Source organism: Pezoporus occidentalis, unplaced genomic scaffold, assembly GCF_034315485.1.
Source record: "Pezoporus occidentalis ecotype Australia unplaced genomic scaffold, CSIRO_AGI_Poc_V1 ctg10, whole genome shotgun sequence".
In the NCBI taxonomy this organism is placed as follows: domain Eukaryota; kingdom Metazoa; phylum Chordata; class Aves; order Psittaciformes; family Psittacidae; genus Pezoporus; species Pezoporus occidentalis.
In genome coordinates this window covers 3,331,599-3,352,500 of record NW_026912779.1, presented here as the reverse complement: position 1 = coordinate 3,352,500, position 20,902 = coordinate 3,331,599, and the positions used below count along the sequence as shown (strand labels likewise).

At 39.9% G+C, this 20,902-nt stretch overlaps 2 long non-coding RNA genes across 6 annotated transcripts in view; one reads left to right on the top strand and one right to left on the bottom strand.

Annotated features, from left to right (window-relative positions):
• LOC134159058 (uncharacterized) overlaps positions 1 to 14,525 on the top strand; it is a 21,633-nt gene extending 7,108 nt beyond the window's left edge. For 3 of the 5 annotated variants that reach the window (XR_009963018.1, XR_009963022.1, XR_009963016.1), the window contains 3 exons: positions 1,134 to 1,304; positions 7,979 to 8,124; positions 12,676 to 14,525. This is a non-coding gene — a long non-coding RNA (uncharacterized LOC134159058). The remainder of the gene's footprint in view (positions 1 to 1,133; positions 1,305 to 7,978; positions 8,125 to 12,675) is intronic. The other 2 variants (XR_009963017.1, XR_009963023.1) reach the window with 2 other exon arrangements.
• The window catches only part of LOC134159067 (uncharacterized), a 517,675-nt gene that overhangs the window by 208,599 nt on the left and 288,174 nt on the right, over positions 1 to 20,902 (bottom strand). The window lies entirely within an intron of this gene.

Here is a 20,902-nt window from a genome sequence, read left to right as displayed (position 1 = left end):
GAGAAGAAATCTCAGAATAGGAGGAAAAAAAAAAAAAAGGTTCAGTTTCATTTAGAATAGCATGAAGTTAAAAGCATACATCTTCATAGTGATATCCAGCCCTTCCTAGCACCTCGCTCTGCATATGCTACTTCTAGTATTAATACATTAAGGTAAGACAAAGAAAGATGCTGTACGCTATAATGGCACAGGGAACAACAGAGGTAAATTCTCTATATTTTAACGTAAAGGATGCAGCTCCCAGTCAAATGAAGTTGAAAGGTTTGAAAAGTTAGAGTGATCATATCTCATTATTGCAAACAATGTAAGGGGGGGGTTAAAACAAAACCTGACCTGGAACTGCGATGAAGCTGGACTGGGATGAGAAAGATTGACTCTGCGTAAGTTAGTGAGAGCTGATGACTGTGCTGCCCTCAGGTGGAAGGTCTTGTCGGGAGGGGGAGGCCTCCACTTACAATGTAAACCCAGAAAAATAAAGATGATAACAATAAAAGAAATAAAACTCAGCTTTAGTGGATGCAACAAACAAAGATACTCCAAAGTGTGAGCAAGAAGGGTTATAATACATGAATCCTCAAACAAACCAAATGTGAATTGAATTATAGCAGAAGAGAACTATTTTCGTCGAGTGAATTGTAAATTGGGTTTGTTTCCAGTTTATATTTGAAATGCAAGGTTGATGCTTGGCTTTTCATTTTATTTTCTAGCTGGGGGGATTCTAAGGGAAAATACTGACTTGAAATAACTAAAGCCTTATTGAAGAGCTCTAACACACACACCGGGCGACTGACACACGTTCTCTGAAGCGTATTTAGTATCACTGCATCAAGCAGATTAGTTGTTCAACTGCCATAAGCAACAATATCGTATATTGCTACTTGTTTAAAATTATTCAAATCAGTTCTGTACACATACATGGGGGCTTTAAAAACAAACAGGGTTTTTCTCCAGTCTGCAGGAGCAATCAGAAAGAGCCGATATCACAGGGTATTCTGCCTGACAGGAAACTGTCTTGGGAACTTCTTCTTTGTGCTCATTCAGGAATGGAGTGCAAGGACTTTCCTGGGGGTTTCCAAGGGGTGCCCAAAGTACCCACAACATCTCTGCAGTAGCAAGACACTTTTTCACTCCAGGGTAACCAGCTAATCGGGGTTACAGCATCCCTCAGATTGCTCTAAATGCAGTCCAAAGCAGAAAATCAGCAACTTCAGTTTCAAAACACGCATGAATGATTAACCACCACATCCAAGTGACTGGAAAGACGAAATATGAGGGATCAGTCCAATCTGCTGGAATCTGAGATAGTAATTTTTTCCCAGTTTCTTGCCTTTTTTTTTTTGGGCCAGAAGCCGTTAGCTGGAATACCTTTACATGTCATTTTAGAGCGAGCTCACCAGCTTGGTTTCTACCATTTTAATTTTGAGAACAGATACTTTTTTTGAAGCACAAAGACAGCAACAAAAATGTGCTGCAGGTTTGATTTTGGGGTTTGATCTCCGATTTTTTTCCACTTAGCTGAACATTGCATTTTCCAATACGTACCAGCCCACAGAGCAACATGGAGTCTCCTTTTTCTTCTGCAACCACTGCAGAAGCAGCAGGTGGATCTGCAGAGCACCAGTTTGTCAAAGCCAGGAAAGAGAAATGCTTTGCTGACCTTGGCAGAAACACCCACTAACCTAATCTGGGCTACTCAGATAGGCAAGCTCAGCCTAGGTTAGACTGAACCACCTATGTGCTTGACCTTACACCAAAGGATGGTGAAGCCTTGCCTTTTTCCCTTGACATACTCTGTAGATCAACTGTAAACCCACAGTGCTTAGCGACTGGTGTCCAAACTGGTCCAGAGAAGACGGTGTTTGAGTGCAGACAGGAAACACAGTGCTCTCACCCATTTCAGAAGTATATTTATAAGGCTACACTGCACCTTTAAACTGGCAGCAGTGCAGCTGTGGCAGTGCTGAGCTATACATGGTTCCAAAAGTAGAAGCCGGAAGCAGCGTTAATATTGATGCGGTCCCTGTGACGAGATGTCTGCAAGGCCATCTGCATACAGTGGACTTCAGGCACACTGATTTCAGGCAAATTTTACCTGCATTGCAGATGCACCCCGAAACCACTTCTGCTAAAGCAAACCACGCAAAGGTGCTCTCAGTGCAAGCTTAAAAGTGTGAGTGAGACTTAGCACAGTGTTGCGACGATGCTGTAAATTCACACCTTAGCTTGATGCATGCTAATATCCCTCTGAATGGGGATGAGAGACAGGCAACAGTCCTGCAGGTTCCTGAGCACGGGGATAAATTTAAGCTGGTTTTCAAACATACAGTTCAGGCCCAACTTGTTTGGGAACTTACACAGTTGGTGCTGGCATTGCCTATTATTAGGCTTCACAACAGTGTTTCCAGTGAAGGCATTGATGAGAACAAAGGGGCAGGCACACGAATAAAGTTTTGGAAGGTTAGCTTTTAAATTAAATTCCTTTTTTTAAAATAACTCAGCACTTTCTACAATTAAAAAATATTTCTCTTTTTTCTCCTTCCGATGTTACCTTTCTGGAAGCAAATGGCCCTAACTACATCTTTGCAAACTTGATTTTCCTGCACAAAAGCATGTATTAATTACTATCTCTCACAGTCAGCGATCCATTTTGAGAGACCCAGGAGAAGTGACACACCTTGTACCTTTTTACATAAAGGCAAGTACACAAAAAAATCACTTCCTTTTTATGTATGCATCACATTCTGAAATTATTTGGCTATAAAAAACCTAAAAATCATGTTTATCTTACCCTTATGCAGGAAAGGCATTCATTAGATTAATTTTCTAGTGTAATTTCCTAGGTAAAAAAAGCCCCATTAGTCTAAACATAGCCTACTTTTAAAAACGTGACCAAAAAAGCCTGAGTAGTTTGGGTTTTTTTCCATTCTATATCTATTCCCTAATCCCTCTCGCAGGAGCTTTCCATTCACACATTTTGCATCCAGATGTTATTGCTAGTTGTGGAACTTGGTGAATTAGCTCAGGATTTTGAATGCCATTTCACATTCCTGAGGAAACAGGCCCTCCTGAAGAATTAGCTGGCTTAAGTAGAGTAGCTGGCAACCAGGGAGGAGGAGAGAACAGGAGCAGGGTCAAAAGGAATGGGAAGAGGAGTGGAGAGCCACATAAACTTATAAATAAGACTCTCCCATGGTGAGAATTCTAACTAAACAGTAGGAGAACGGAGCTCATAAAGCTGGGGTGCAGCATGGCATAATCAAACTCACGTTTTCTAACCACCAGATCTTGTTTTCCTCTTTTCCACACCCTTTATGCAATGGTTTTGACTGCAGTTTTCTAACCAGCCCCATCCAGAAGGAAAACAGAGCAAATTAAAAGCTGAGCCAAGTGTCAGAAACGTTTCAGAGGGATACAACACCTTCCCAACCTACACAACTGCACACACCATCTCTTCGCATACCGAAGGTTAACCCAATGTTGCCATTTATTGCTTGATCTGGTCTGCAAGTTTTACTTTGAGCATGGCCCCACTGAAGTGATGAAAACTCCCAACACAACCAAATATAATACTTTAGATTCACTAAATCATGTGGATTCACCCTGGATTCACGAGTTCAGATCTTCCTTGGTGGAAGGCTTACCAGACAAGCAGCAGCCAAATAGGGACTATGTACAGAAGGTAAACTAGATCTCACTGAAGCGTATGGCCAAAATCTGACTTCAATAGGGACCAAATTTTACCTTACAATCTGCCAAAAGAGATTTGCCAAATATCAAATACTACTGAGACAGAAAATGCTTTGGAGCTCAAAAGCTACAAAATAAGAAATTTGTTCTTATCTCCCCCAAAATGGCCCAAATCTACCCTGTATTTTTAATTCTATGGCTAAATCAGCACAAAAAGGTCTACCATCTGATACATGTCTTAGTATATAATGGTGGATATTTAAACAAATTGAAAAACTGTATTTACATCGATGAAATTAGGAAAATATCAGGAAAATACTTCTTTCTCTTATTCAGTCTCCTGCACTCAGTGGACCTCAAAACCAGCCAGGTCCCCAGCTTCCCAAACAAGTCTAAGGTCCACAGTCTGTAACAGTGCTTGCTACCATTTTAAAACACAATGAATCTTTCCGGATGTATTTCAAACCTGCTTTTTCTTCCTGCTACACAGTTGTCTGCAGACAGCCTAGCTTTTTTCCCAACCTTATCTATTATTCTGCAAAAAGAATTATTTCTATAGAAGCTAATGCTTCTTTTCCCCAACTTTTTATCATCAAGGTGACTTATAAACAGCTGCAATAAAAAAATGGTTGTGCGTTGGGGGTTTTTTCACCCCCCCCCCCATTAAAAAGCATTCCCAATGATGTTTCAGAGAGAGCAGAGGCGCTAAAAGATACGTGACATTCATAGATTTCACCCCTGGAGCCACAAAACCCACACTAGCAATTTCTTCATTTGACCAAAATGAATGGTCATCACAAAAACAAATGTAAGTTTGGTATCACTGATTTGGCTGAGACAGCTTAGGGGCTTGAACTTAATAGACTTCCTCTGACAGATTAGGATCTTCTGGTACGTCTGCATCATCCTGTCACAGCAGATAGCCAAGTCCAAACCACAGGCATGGCACTGCCCTTGATCCATAACCTTAGAATACAAAATGACTGGCTAAGGAATGTAATAAGACTCCCAAGGAAATATCTTTGAAGACAGTATTCATTTTACTTGGTGGTCTTTTATAGAGGGGGCAAAAAAGAAGACAATTAAGCATTAAGAACTGATTGATGCTTGAACAAAATGCCTAGCAGTAAAAGCACATTTCTATATTCCAAAGGACCAGGCAAAGCTATCCCTAAGAAGGGATTAACTACTATCAGATGATATTACTACTGGATTAATGGTGTTTCACATTCACTATATTTATATATTTAAAAAAAAATAATAAAAAGATCTCTTTTAAAGAGGATATAAGTGATTTGTATAAAACCTAAATGCCCAAAAACTAGATTTTATTTTTGTAGCAACATGATGGATAGTATTCTCTTCATTTAGGCATCTTTAATTGAAGTAATTTCCCCCCCTTTGCCTGAAACCATCCCTTGCATTTCAAGCCAATTGTTTGGAGAGTACCACAGCCCGTGAAAACAGGAAAGCAATGTGTGACTCCAGAACTGATGCTTTATATTCCAGTGGCTATTTTAAGCTGTTCTGATTTGAGAGAGTTGTTTTTGTAACAGATATACTAAAGGTGATCATTTGACTTTATTGCTAGTCGTTGCTGACTGAAATATTTTGCCAGATGAAAGTAATTACTATGACTATATTGCTTTTCTACCCTGTTCAGTGTATTGTAACTCACATATTCAGAGTGTGAAATTCTGGATTCTCATTTGCAAAAAAGAAAGTCCCATTGTGCTGTACTCTGGCCTTAATTATGTAAAGCCCATATAGATGTTATCCAGTTTCCTTCCCTACCCGCATACCTTATATCTACCAACGGTTACACGGAAACTCCAATCTTGATATAGAACTATGCAGATGACAAAGCTCAACACCATACTCAGATATTTGTGTTATAAATGAGAGAACAAGAAGCTGTTTCGACCAGAACTGAATCACTCAGGTGAATTTTTAAAGAAGATGCAAGAAACAGCCGTATTCTCATTCAACATTAGTTGCTACCAGCCAAAATTATGCGCTAGAGAAAACAATTTGTTGAGACATCCTCAGGATTATATCCCCTGGAGATGGGGAACAGGCCTGTGTTTCTCTCACAAAGTCACGTCTGCTTGCAGTAGACTTCTTTCAATTCAAGCCATAGTAATATGCGCACAATAAACTCACTGTTATAAATATTTACCATAATATTCATCATCTTGGTTCTCCTGCTACCCTGACCAGCAGCCACGCTACCATAAATCAGGGGAAGCATTCTGCAGGAGCTGCAAGCTGCTGTCACTGTATTTCTGGAAACAGCCATCCAAGAGGAGGCAAATGGCACAGGAGACAACAGGAATTGCAGTAGACTCCACATTTCAAATTGCTACATACCTTCTGCTCCATTTACAAGGTAAATGTGGCATTCTGGGTTAAAGATGAGCAGTGGGCGCAGAGATACTGGTGGGGTAGCTAGCAATGTATACGGCCACAGGAAGGCTTCTGGGTTTATCTTGATGGAAGCATTTCAGTATCTAGGAGAAGCTACACTTAAAGGAGTGAGAGATGAACCCAAACTCATGAAAAAAAACCACACACACACACACAACTCCTCCTCTCTTTCTTTCTCTCTTGCCATGAATGACCAGGATTGGCAAGTGGCAGTGAAGTTATGCTGTGTGAACAACATTTTCCTGCCAAAATTACAAATGTCCATCTCAAAACTCACCGTCTTCCCAAAAGAGAGACCTACACAATTGCTACCAGCACAACCTGTGGCATCTCCAGAAAATGGCACAGCAGTCCCATTCATCGACACTGGATGAGGGTAAGAAGATTCTAACTTCCCAATTGCTCCATAACCTTTAGCTATCTCTATAACCTCAACCACTGTGAGCCCAAGTACAGCTTCATGATGGCTGCATGAATTTCAGCTGCATTCAGTAAGGTTCTACCTAAGGAACGTAACAGCATTGGTAAACAACAGACAGCTTAAAACTAAGATGAGGTGTTTCTGCACACAGAGCATTCATTTGCTTAAGCTTGTATCTCCATTTCTTTGCCTTAAAAGAAAAGTAATAATCTTATCCTGGTTATCTGAAATATCATGAACTGTGTGGTTCAAAGGAACTAATCACAGCTACCAGAAAGCAAAACCTCACTCTTTCTTGTTGTATTCTCTGCTAGGCTACATCCACGCTCAACAGTGCTAGAAACAGAGTAGTGGAAGATGTATTTACCCACATTATTGTGGTATTTCACAACAGAGTTTCTGTAGTCACTCAGCCTCCAAACATCTATCTACTGCAAATGTATTAACCTCAACCCTTAGCGGGTAGGACTTTGAAACAGTTTTTCTTCTGACATATTTCCATCAGTATTAATTGTTATTAAAGAAAACTAAAATAAGATTTTTTACAAAAGGTAATTAAGCAGTATAATACAGTAATAAGTGGAATGAACAATACGGAGTTGTACTAAAATATACGCCTGGTGCAGTAGAGGACTGGTGTTTCAGGAGATTAACAATTACGATCACCAGTCCTCTTCTGCTTCTGCAATACTCCACACAATCTTTTTTAAATTACTTTATTAACCTTTCCTCCTAGCACAGAAGTGCCCGATTATAGATAATATTTCAAAATCATCTGAAGTGTAAGTGTGTTTGATTTGCTCAGTAATTATTTGTCTACGTTATTACATTGACCAAGCACACAAGCTCCTTGACCAGTTTTATTTCAAGTCCAGTTAAGAACAGGGTCGTATCATTTTGTGCAATTGCTCCCTTTGGGCCCCAGAGCACCTGAAATTTCATATGGGAGCCAGTAACTTGGACATGAATATTTCCCCCTTTAACCATGCAGGAATCAGGGAGTGTGATGGCATCTGAGGTTAAGAGGCCTGTTCATAAGGGAAAGGTTTTAGTGCACACACGAAAGAAGTTTATTCGCTGTACTGCAGACCAAAGACATTCAAGCACAAGCATGAAAATTTGCCTTTCTAAACCTAAAAGGGTGTAAAAACCCAATATATTCGTCAACGCATGCTCTTTCATGATAATTTATTCCCAACATTTCACACAACACATTATTTCAATTTGGATCTGAAGTATTAGCCCATTACCAGCTCCGCTACTATCTGCAGCTTCATGCTAAACATATGGTGATCACAGACAAATATGCATTGCTTAAAACACAGGCCTGGAGAAAAACAAGCGAGTATGAAAATCAAAAATGCAATGGAAAAAAGTTTTCCTGCTTTAACTCTGCAGCTTTGGAGGAAAGGAAAATAATATTTACTTTTTTTTCTTCCACAGATGAAAATGCAACGAGATGAAACACGGTACACAGCTTATTCCTGAGGGCCACCACTTGGATAAAAGAGTAAAGCCTGGGGACTTTGTTTACTGTCCACAATCAACAAATCCTGAAATCTCCATATGCAGCAGGTTTCTAAAGCTCCGTTAGTAATACTGTATATTGCTGGTCAACTCAGTCACCCATAGAATTACAGTGGAGGGTATGGATGCCAGTATTTTAGACCCAAACCGAGCATAAAAAACCACAAAGTAAAATTCAGTGTCAGCACAAAGTTGACAGCGAATGATTATAACAGCTTCGAAGCTTGAAAAAGAGTGTAAATAACTAGGATCCCCCGCGGGCTCACTCAGCCTGCATACATAACAACTGTGATGGACAGCCACTATGGTAAAGTACAGGGAAAAAAAAGTCACTCTGCAAAGATGCAAAAAATTCCTCCTGCAACGAGTCCTAACTGTCACCTTTCTGACTAAATCAGCTACTTTCATAGAGAAAAAGCACCTACATTGGAAGGTGCACATTTGCAGTACAGGCTGCTACTTGAACATGTAAACCATTAATATATTTCCCAGTGCTAATAAGCCCCAAGAATCTTTATTTCTTTACAACGAATGATTCAAAGCTACACGTTACCAATTCCTTTCTCTCAACCATCACCCAATTAACTGCAGTAGAGAGACAACGCAGACCAACGAGCAAAACAATTTCAAACAAGGCATATACATGGACATGAGAATGAAAATAGTCTTATCTACCAAGTATCACCACCCGTTTGCTTTAGAACATTGATGCTCCTACATATGTACATACAGAAGGGTAATATGCACACGTAGTAATGGCGTTAAAGTGCCCACAAATTGCAAGTGGGTAGAGGCATGGGGTCCTCAGACTGTCATCCATGTGACAGCACTGTGATTATGTGGTCCCTTCATAGTTCCTGGCTGTAAGCTGGGGGCGAGGGAAACAGGAATTAACCATAAACACCAGCATATGCCTACAAATTACTGCATTTTTTAAACTCAATTAGCAAGCAAACTACTTCATTAACTAACTCTCTTTTTTTCCCATTATTTATTCCATGAAAGCTTTCAATTTTGGATTTAAAAACTCCCTGATATTCAAACGTTCCTCTTTACCCACTTAGGTTATATTTATCTGAAATTCAGTAGTTGCCTTGATACCAGCTGTTGGTCATTGGACTATTCATTCTGACAGCTTGATTTTAATTTAAGCTAGGAGCTCGTAAATATAACATAGAAACACTTGTGATGATCAGGCAGTATCTACTGAGGAAAAACAAGTACATCTAGTGAAGAGAAAAATTCTCTTATGAGAATGCAAAACCCCATGATTAAGTTCATGGTGAGCTATGGAAAACCAGAACTTCTGATTTTCTAGGATACTAAATGCTTTCTTCCTTCATTGAGCATAAAGAGGACCAAGTGTTCAACACTTCGCAGGCTGTGCTCATCAACGTGGTGAATCAGACATGTAAATGATGGGTTTATAATTTCATGAAGTGAAAAACTCACTACTGGGGCTCTGAAAATCCTGAATCTGTTCAAGGATGACCCTCAGCAATGGGCTTCATTTCACCCATAGCTATACAATCCTTATGTTTTGCTGGCACTTTTTGATCTTTCTGCTGCTGTTTATTCAGACGCTTGCAATTTCTTTCCTCACTTGAAAGAACAGTGATAACCAAAGGGCATTTCTGAAAGCCAGCACAGATGCAACTATTTGGTTTAGGCCATTTTGTTTTCTTTGTGCTGCTAAAACGTGTCACATGCTGGGAATGTTCCCTCAAAAAATTAATTAGACCATGTGAACGGTGGGATAGGTTCATCCTGTACAAACTTCGGCAGCGTGACCCTGTTCAAGGAGATACAAGTCTCTACATGACAGTTGACTTGGCTGAAATAGCAAATGAAGGTGGGCACCCAGCGCTCTGGTTGTGGGCTGTTAAGTATACACTTACTTTCAACTGACTGACGAGGCTAGCTCAGTAGACAGCCTTAAGTAGTCCTCTGCACCGCAGCTTACCTGCATGAAAGTGGCAAAATAATTACTGGCCTATTAAGTACAGCTTTTTAGTTCCTTTACAAAGAAACCAGGTTTAGAAGATTAAAGATATGGAAATTCTGCCCAATTTCACAATTTACATCTGACCTGGCAGTTGCTGTTCCAACCGAAAAGCTGATTGTTCCTTTCATGTTTCATCTTGACACCGTGATAGTAGGCTTAAGAAAGTGGGACAATAATGAAAATGCATCTGCTTTGAAACCAGCCTTACTAAATCCACTGACTACAGGCAAGTTATTCCTGACTTGGGCCAGAGGCCTTTGCAAAACTCTTAGACACAATAACAGCAAATAGCAGCAGAATTAAACAGTTGTATTTATAGCAAAATATTCCACTCTCAAAGGGGAAAATCAAAGCTGTCTTTTAACGCTTCTTCCTAGGAGTGACCAATGGAGCAGCAAGCAAAGCGGTACTTGCGAGCCATGCTAAGTGAAGCTGGATTTGTAATCGCACACAAATAAAAGGCAGAAGAGCAGATACACGAGATATTATTCTGTACCAGAATTAGCATAACCCAGCACATCAGAATATTAAAATTTAACAAGGATTTCAAACCATCCTTGTATCATCAGCAGAACCATGTCACAGGTTTCTTTATTGGTTCAGCAGGATAGGTATAATTGTATCAATATTTTAATGCTTGATGCATATTGCCTATGATAAATTGCTCGCATAAATAAAAAAGCACCAATATTCAATTGCCAATGAAATAATCACACATCCTAGATCTTTATTATATCATGCATTATTTAATTACAATAATCAGAACCCTTCTGAAGGTAAAACAAGATTAAAAAGGTTTTGTTTTATTGGATCTATATATTTGATTTACACTTTATATGTTAGCTTTGCATTAAGAATTTATAAGGCATCAATTCAAAGGGTGATATTACAAGAGTTTATTCCGTTTGTAATTAGTACAGTACTCTTAAAGTACTCTGGCTATGAGAGATAATATTTCAGTATTTTAATGAGCTTTTTAAGTATAATTGATGTAACAATCGTTGAATTACACTTTCCTACCTGAAGAATAATGATGGAAACATTTTAATGAGAAATGTAATCATTATTAGCAAATGAACTACTAAACTGCCATTTACTGACATTTAAAAGCTTAATAGCAGAAAACTGGATTTTTGTTCATCTGCATCCCTACAGATGCTTATTGTCTCAGGTGCTCGGGCTTCCTGGTGTAACCTTCTCTCTTAGGTTTTTGTTGTTATGTTTAAGAAAAGCTTTCTTTAACTTGCAATTGTCAGCTTCCTCTGGAAAAACTATGGGGCTTGACATGTATACAGATAATTTAAATAAATTAGCCCCTTTTCAGCCTTCAGCATTTTTGCCAGCATAAAAGGCCTCATTCTTGAGAGTACTCATGCTTGCATCAGCTTGATTTTGATGAATGCCCTGTAACCTCCCTGATCGCACCTTAGACGTGGGCGATCCTACCACAGTGTTGACAGCAATGTGCAAAGCTACTACATTTCCTTTATTAAAAAAGTATATATATACACACACACACACATATATATATATATATTACTTCTATATATATCCCAAACCCCGCTTCAAAAAGCTGAATTTTGGGGCAGTCACTGCATGAGTGCCATGAGAAGAACGCAGTACACCACGTACCCCATCTCCTTGCTGATGTCTCCACAGGCACTCACCCACTCAAAGTAGTATTTTTCACAGTTAACATCCTCTTTTCCACAGATTCTGCTCCATATCACCATCTACCTGTTACTGCACACAGAAAACCTCTCCTTTCCAGTGCACTGCCTGTCTCAGCTCAACCTGACACACAGCAGCAGAACGTCTCCCACTTACAACACTCCTTCCAGCCTTGCAAAAGCTCACACTTTGATTCATGATATGCTCCTGTGAAAGGTGCTCTTTGGAACACAAAACAATTATGAGGCCAGAAACAGTCTCTACAGAGTAGATGGTAGAGGTGGATAGCAACAGCACCCTGCTCCCATACAGGAATCTGGACATCACAGACGTGATGTGAAACAACTGCTACCAAGGAAACAAACATTTGTCAATCTCTAGGCCCACCTGATGTAGGATGAATGGAGATCCATAAACAGACCCATAAACAGATATGGTACAGTTTGCTCTAGAATAGCACGATGCTATGATATTACACAACAGAAAAATACATTCTTCTGAACTCGCTCGTTCCTGATTTAACCCAGTGTGAGTGATACAGTTGTGTGCCAGCAGGCAGCTCTTTGCGGTTGGAGGAGCTGGAGGAGGATTCTACTAAATTTAGGAACAATCTGTAAAAAATAGCAGAGGGTGACAAATCACAGTGATACACAGACATAAACCAAGCAGTATACACAGCACGTGATCTTAAAGATACTACTCAGCTTGCACTGAGCTAAGTAGGGGTGGACCTGCTCTGCATTAGGCTAAGATGCTGCCAAACCCAAAGCAAGAAGAAGCTTCTTGCTTTTAAATACATAGTGTTATCAATATTGAGAGAGGCTTAACTTTTGTGGGGGGAGAAGAAGGGGAGAGAGAAAATTGAGATTACACTAGGAAAAAATTGCCTTTGTTGCATGTGGGGTCCCAAAAATTCCCTCTTTCTCAGCCTTTACAGGGAGAAGAGTCTAGAAAAGGGGCAAAAGAGATGCTGGATGTAAAGATAACTTTCTTTTGCTCATAATGTTCTTTGCTAGCACCGATAAATAGGTTCGAGGAAATCTACAGCCTAATCCAAACAAACACACACCCCAAACCTATGAAGCTAGAAAAGGATGAAATTAGTCTCCTCACCAGGAAGATCTCCTCTGCAGACAGACGATTAGTTCCTATTCATAACACCACCTAAGGTAATTCAGACTCATCAAGCTACTTATCTCTGGTACCTGGACTGCCTCATTGTCACGTTTGAAAAGATTAGAAGAGAAACTTCCCCTGAATGAGTAGTAATACAGTAGGAGTCCTTCTGCTCCTTTAGGATGAGGGGGGTTACAAGAGATGGACAAGAAGGTGTGAGCTCCCAAAAGGATGCTCTTCCCCAGATGTTGCCCGCCTGTGTCAGGGCAGCTTTGCGTTCACACACAAAAAAGGACTTGCAGCCCTTCACTGCAGGTCAGGTTCTGCTCCAGATCAAACTCCTGGAAGTTCTAACAAAGCTTTCTGATGGAATTACTCAGCTCTGTCTTTGCTCGCACATTGCCTCGCCGTCCCAAAGAGATGGCAGTATCACTGGCTTAAAATGCCTTTCTTCTCAGAGCCAGAGAAAGGACAGAGCACTCCAGGAAAAACCAGGAGCAATTAATTCCCTGGAATTCACGCTCCAGTCTAATTCAGAGCTGTCTTAGAGAGGACAGCCCTTTCCTCCTTGATGCCAAAACACCTGCAAAGGAGACACAGCCATAAACCGGTTACCAGCTGTCTCGCAAGGAGCTACTGGTGACCCTACAGGATCTGTGTTACATCTGCAATCCCTGTGCATCAAGCACAATGAAAAACAGCCTCTGCTCTCCCCTTGCTTGGGAAGAATATTGCTGTACATGTCCACTTGGAGACAAAGCCTTTTAAGATTCCCCAGCATGGCTCTAGCTGGGTCTTCTGAGATCTGTGAGCTTTCCAGCCCAAAACTGACTCATATTCTCATTAAGCAAGGACTGGAGAGACCTTCATACATAGACTTATTGCACAAAAAGCCTTTATAAAAGTAAAACATGTCTAGAAATTATATCCAATATATATATATCTCCAGGCTCATAAATAAGACACATTCTGAAAATCAGGTGCACTGCTTAGCTGTTGCGATGATTTAAGTGAGCTACCAGGGAATATCAGCAGAAGTGACACAGAAACCAGGAATGGACAAAGGTGAGTAATAAACCCCAGAAAAATCCTTGAGCCAAAAATATATCAAACCCGGCTGCGCTGATGTGTTTTCATTGCTCAGAGATGTAGTGCCATTCTCATCTGGTTAATTCCAATTCAGCGTTTCTTTGATATACCTTTTATAATTTTCAGTCTAATTATAATGAAAATCATTTTTCAATGTAATTCTGTAATAAAAATGTTTCCTTATTTCTCATTACCTAAGAACATGATCTTGCACAGCTACTGAGCATGCTTACAATGTGTATAGTGCAGCTTCCCTTTCTTAGTATTTAATCTCTTCATAGTCTACAGATGTCAAGAGGTTCAGATTAAGCTTGTTAAAGATCTGCTTCACTCTAACTCACTGATGATTATTTATTTAGCAGTTTTATGTAACCCTGTCATTGATAAGCACTCTATTAATTTGCCGAGGGACAAATCAACACTAGTTATTTTTCTACTGGCTATTAGATTCAGTGCTGCTGTTTGTTACAAACCACTTGCCAGTTAATTATAAATTATGGGTCCTCTTTGCCTATATTAATTGATATCTCCTCTGCCTTTGTAATACTAGACAAATAAATTGAAGGCAGGATTTATTAAGCAGCACAAGGCTCCCGTCTCTTGATTAGGATTCTTTACTTTTTAAACATTTATACTTGTTTGTACAGATTTGATGGCAGAACAGTACATTAGAGAACTGATCCTTGGGGTGTTTTTGGGGAGACAGGAAGACTTATTTAACAGCTTCCCACAAATCAGCTTGAAGTGACACACCATTTAAGTTAAGCAATTTTTAAATGCTCCTTTTGATTTAATAAACTCTGAGGTTACAGTGTCTTTCTGTACGGATACAGCATGCACGTGTTCTACAGGAACTGTGCCTGTACTTATCTGCATTCGGGAAGCACCGCATGTACTGCTGCGCTCTGTGTGCATAGTGTTTGCATGTCTGAATGACTGTGACAATAGACACACATACAACATGTACAGAGAATGACATGAATATATATGTATACCTGCCTCCTACCTCAGGTAGTAAAGAAAGATTCTCTGCTGGTTATTTTCACGCAGAAAGAAAGCATTATGTGGACAGAGTTTCATTTTCAAAACCTGAAGGTTTAATGAGTGCTTTTGGAACAAGGGACTGTGGCCATGTTTAATTCCCCTGAGTTTGACTTGCATAAAGTAATTGTATTCTTCTCCATATGTATGCGTATACATATATATATATATATATATATATATGATCACCAGCTATAAGGAATGCACACTTTCAGAGAGGTGCTCACATGCCACAAAGAAGCAATAGCCAAAGTTTATGCCATGGACTTCTGAGAAGAAACTTAATTCTTTTGCTCTCTTGCCAGTGCCAAGCCCAAAAGTATAATGCAAAATTCAGCATCCTGAAACACTTCTTTGGCTTCAAGGGAATTCCTAACAATCACGCCACTGCTGACATGGGCCCAAAGGAACAAAACACGACACCACTGCAGTGAGTTCAAATTGTACAGCACCTGAGTTCCACTCCCCAACCTTTAACGTCTACTCTTCTGTGTAATAAGGATGTGACACACACAAGCATTCATCGGGGTTATAAAAGGTTTTACCCTCCCGCCACTTGGTAGGTGTCAGGATCCATTGATCCCAGGGATTACAGTTACATTCCAAACCTAATTATGAACAGGTTTTTAATGCAATTAATACCTTCATCTGCAGCACTCAAAGTGTTCTGCCATATACTAAATTAGATAAATTCAAAGGATGCACTTTCCTGACCCTGTGGATGAATGCATTGCTGTATTGACTGTTCACAAGCAATATCTCTCTTATTAATTAACTCTTACAATGCAATGATTACTATGCGTGTATGGGTGTGTATGTTTTCTGCCAGGCAGAACATCTGTATCACCCTCTGAGGCCAGCTCATGAAGAGTAACAGCCATAATTCTACTAGAGCTCTACTAATGCATGGTATCTTCCACATAAGCTGCATAATTACTGCCCTTTCATAGTCAGAATACCCTGAAATATGTACCTGTAGCTCAAGTGCCCAATATGTACCCCAATATGTACCTGTAGCTCAAGTGCCTTTTCAAGTAAATGTGTGAAAATTACCTGAAATTGCTTAATGAAAACAAGTAGCAAAGTAAATTAATCATGGGCATTCTTGCAAGCATATAGGAAGAACTTAGGGTTTATATCATGGGAAAAGCAACGATCACCTATCAGCTGATCTTTAAGTCTTTAGACTTTAACAGATAAAGCCTAAAGACTATTTAATTCTATTTTCTTGAGCACCTTTGTCTCCATATGCACTACCAGTGCAGCTCAGATTAGATCAGCTGGAGAAACCTTGCTTCAAAAATAAACTCTCAATTTATTAACGCTATTTGTCTACTTCACCAAAGCCATTATTCTGATTCCATTCATTAATGAGGTCTGAAAACCACTGTGAAACATGCAGACAGACAGCACAATGGGAATGGAAATACAATTATTACTAGTAATAGTAATGTTTCAAAAATGGATGCACTTATATTATACCACTTGTTTGTGGCAATAACAACAACTTGATAACTTTTTGAACAGGATTATATTGAAGAATCGCGTATGACACAACAAGGTCAGAGCCACCCAAATCCAGCCAAGTGCTCACAAAACTTCAAAGCAAAGACAGATGCAGTGAGATCGGGCTGACACAAAATCAGACAGAGAGAATGAGCCCATGCTCTATAACGGGCTGCAGCTGAACCCAAGCTGCTAGGGACATGGTCAACACAAGACCTTTCCAAGAGTTATGGGTATAGCTGGGGAAGGTAGACAAACTGGGTGTACAAACTGTTCCTTGGGTCTTAAACAAAAGCAGCAGACATCAGAGATGAAAACCAGTGTGATGTGTCCCTGCCTGTGGCAGGAACTAGATGAATTTAAGACCCTTTTCAACCCAAACCATTCTATGATTCTATAGTGAGAGTTTAGTTGGATATGGACCAGTTTAGCTATTGTTCAAAGAAAGGGCAGTTGGTGCCTGTGAAGGCAGAAAGAAGAGCACTGATAAAGTATTTATCTCTAGAGGGAAAGAGAGAAGCACAGCTTACGGTCTGTACCACACAGAGAGAATACTAGGGAAGGCGTTGGGGTGAGGGTATGATGTGCTGCATCTCCATTCTGGCATCTCCGTTCTGGCTCTTTGTGTGCAAAGTCACTGCAGAGCAATGGACCCTTCACCCTGCAAGGAAGCAAAGCTGCAGTCTACACACAGATCCTGTTAGTGGCCACTGGGTGCATCAGATAGCCACTATGATGCCAATGGATCCCAGGTAAGGAATGGGTAAACCATTTCAAATGAAACAGGAAATGACCTGAACTATTGCTGTAAACCTATTTTTTCCCAGATTCACTGAAGTTTGAACAGCTTTCTTGTTCTATTTTCCATTTTCTTTCAGAAGAAATGTAAAATTGAGGCCTTGACCACTTAAGGTCATTAAAAATCCCATTAACCTTTTCACAAGGTAGGGCTTAAGTAGGGTTAATTAAGCAATATTGCTTCACAAGGGTCTGAAGAAGCATTTTTCCTTCCACTCTCAACAGATACGCCAGTAGGTTTGCATGCCTCCCACAAGTTTTGCTTTACATTTTGGATCATGTCCCCCCAAAAGAAAGAAAACAACAACACTACATGCAACAAACCCAGCAGAAAAGCCTGCAAGCCCCAAATTGACCTGGTTGTAGTATACACCCCAAAATGCATGGATTCCATACGTCCCACTGGAAACAATACCCGTGCTCTTTTAAACGAGACTCAGTGGCCAACAGAATGGTTTCTACACCATACAAAACGGCTTGAAATAAACATATTTGTATACTACAGAAATCCTCTCATCACTATAATGAATTAAAGAAAATACTGAGTCATTTTTCACAAACCATAAATAATCATTTACATTTATTCATTGCTGGGTGCTGTAAGCGTTCTCAGAAAAAGAACTCAAAGCAAAGATAAATCAGTCATAAAAAGTGAGAGAAATATGATAAACTACATATTAGGCCAGAGAAAAATCTGCTGTAGAGAGCTTGGAAACTGTCACCATACAAGAGGAATCTGTGACTTCCATCTGTAACTGCCTTCAATCATCTTCCTCCCTATCCTTCATCAGAAATCCCTGTACACATTATTATTCGAGAGTCATCTACATATAGAGATAATAATAACCAGCCAGAATCCCATTTGCAAGGTGCTTCTTTTCAAATACAAGGGGAATATAACTCAGAACACTGCAAAACTCAACTTTCTCTTTTCACAGGGGTCCAAAACTGTTTGCAGGCAGAAATGGTAGCAGACGGGTAACATGATCCTCTGTGCTATCAAGTTCTACTGAACCACTTAATGAAGCTGAGCACTCTTTGGTTATTAAACCCCATGTGTTGGTAAGGCATGGCAAAGCCCCCTAAAAGCATGTAGAATATAAAACTTTCCGGCCTGTTTTGGTCAAGAACTTAATGATGTAATTAATTAAATCAGACAGCAGCAAACTCCAAACAGATAACAGGGTTTTTTACAGTGAACAAATACACTACAGGACTTCCTGCCACAAGATATCCCTGCTAGTAACTTAGCTAAACTAAAAATGTTAGACATTTATGTGGCCAGCAAGCACATACAAGAGCAAAATACACAATAATGCCAAAATAAAACACATTTTATCAGGCACAGCTTTATCAGAGAGTTGAAGGGGGCTGCATCTCCTATAGCAATAGCAACACTGAGCGGCACGTGCTCTTCCATCCCATGGAAGGGTCTTTAGAAGTTACGTGTTTGGCACAGGAACCTTTCTTCTCCTGAAAGACTTCATATTAAACACAACCAGAAGTTGACAACAGCTGCTTCCAGCCCAACTTTGGGTGATCTGGGGAAAGCCTCTCTGTATTTCTTTCACTAAACCCACCCACCTGCCAACACTGTGTTCCATGGCAAACTGAGCTGGTGCCTCTACAGGTTGGTTTGGAAATGGTATGAACGTTTCCTGACAAAGTGAACTGAATATTGCACACCATCTGGTTTGGTTTATGCCTCTGAAGAATATACAAATGGAAACCTATTTATCTAAATGGTTGAACATGAAATCAAAATATGTTAATTCTTGACTTTACCCTAACTTGGATAGAAGTAGCTGATTTCAGTGGCCTCAGAAGTCCTTAGACCACACCGCAACTTCAAAGTGGGACCTACTCTGAATTTCCTTGTTCACCTACAGTCGAAAATAAACAACAAACCCACAGTACCTAAGCACTATAAAACCCCAACATCCATGCATTTCCCAGGTTGGTTGCCGAGATACAGAGGGGTCAGGCATTGTTCACCTATACAAACAGGACTTGAAGGTTTACTACGTATTCCGAGACAATACTTCACCCATTGTGCACCAGGAATCCAATTTCTCCTCCTCCAGAATCACTGCAGACATAACTAACTCAACACCTTCTAGCAACTGCATGAGGTACCAGACACAAAAAGATCTTCATGCAATGCATGGAGAATTAAGCTGGAGAATTACAAGACAAACAGTTGTAGCTCTCAAACATACGTTCATACCACTAGATCACACTTCACTATAAAATATTACCTGACAGGACCCATATTTATTGAAAGAGAAGTATATATTTCCTGCTGGAGTGGGAAATACTTCTCATTTTTTAGCTGTTAATATTCATTGTACGAGGTCGGTGTCTGAAGATCATTATTAATGTCTTCTTTGGATTTCATTAACACTACAAAAAAAACCCAGAAGAGAGTTTTGATGCAAAGCTTACTTTAAGTGGGTAAATTCCCTGGTTTTTCTCCCTTCTTTCTTTCTTTTTTTTTTTTTCCAAGCCAGAAAGGGTGGATAAAAGACCTATAAAATAAATGCTGAGTGAATAGGACTCTCAAGCTATAGAACTTGTGCTGTGAAAATTCGACTTTGTCTGGCAAACACTATTAAACAGAAATCTATGAACAGCAGGTTTTTTTCCCATTTCATACAGGGGGAAAAAAAGAAATCAGATCTGACCCAGTGACTTCGATGACAATGGTGAGAGTCCTACTTTGTACAATGAGTTATAGAGACAGGATTTTTACTCTTGGGTGGGCATTTTAACATTCCTAGCAACAGAGCTTCACTACTAGACTGCTGAGATGACTTACTAGAGCTCTGGTTGCTGGCACCAGTGACTCTGGCATGTCAGAGGAACCCTGACGAGCCCTCCTGGTTGGTTTTTGCTTTGGTTTGGGTTTTTTCCCCCCCTTTCACATTAGGTTCCAAACTGCACACTATAATTAAGGAAGTGCTGTCAAAGAGCAGATTATCATCACTGTCATCTCTATTATTAAATGCTTTCTGGAATTTGAGGTTTAGGTACACAAACTTCCTACTTTGACGACAACTTGGGTCATTTCCAATTGGAATTCAACACCAGGTGTCAGTGGTGAAGTGCCTCGAGGCTATCAAAATAACTGGCTGTGTCACCTTGTCCTCCTAATGATCTTTATATATTTAACATAAACATCATAAAAGTAAGCGCTTATTCAAGCAGGACCACTACATATGTTTACCTGGGCTTGTTTCTCTAACTTGCACTGCCTATAATAAATAACTGGGAAGAGAAAGAAAAAAACCTCTTAACTGCTGCAACAGAGCATCAAACTATGGATTTGGAAGTCTGATGCTTGCTGATGTATCAAATAAACCCCACAAGCTACTCTTGAGGAGGGTCATAATGGCAGATACAACCTATTTGGAGACCGTTTCTTTTCTTACAGTGCTGTGTGCTTCTCGTTATAATGATAACATCCAGCATTTATATGGCTATTTACATCTTTTAAGAGCTGTACCAACAACTAATTAATCCTCACAACACCCTGTAGGGTAGGTAAGTATTATTATCCCCATTTTATAAATGGGGAAATTGAAACGGAGGGGTAAAAGTGACTTGCTGGAAGG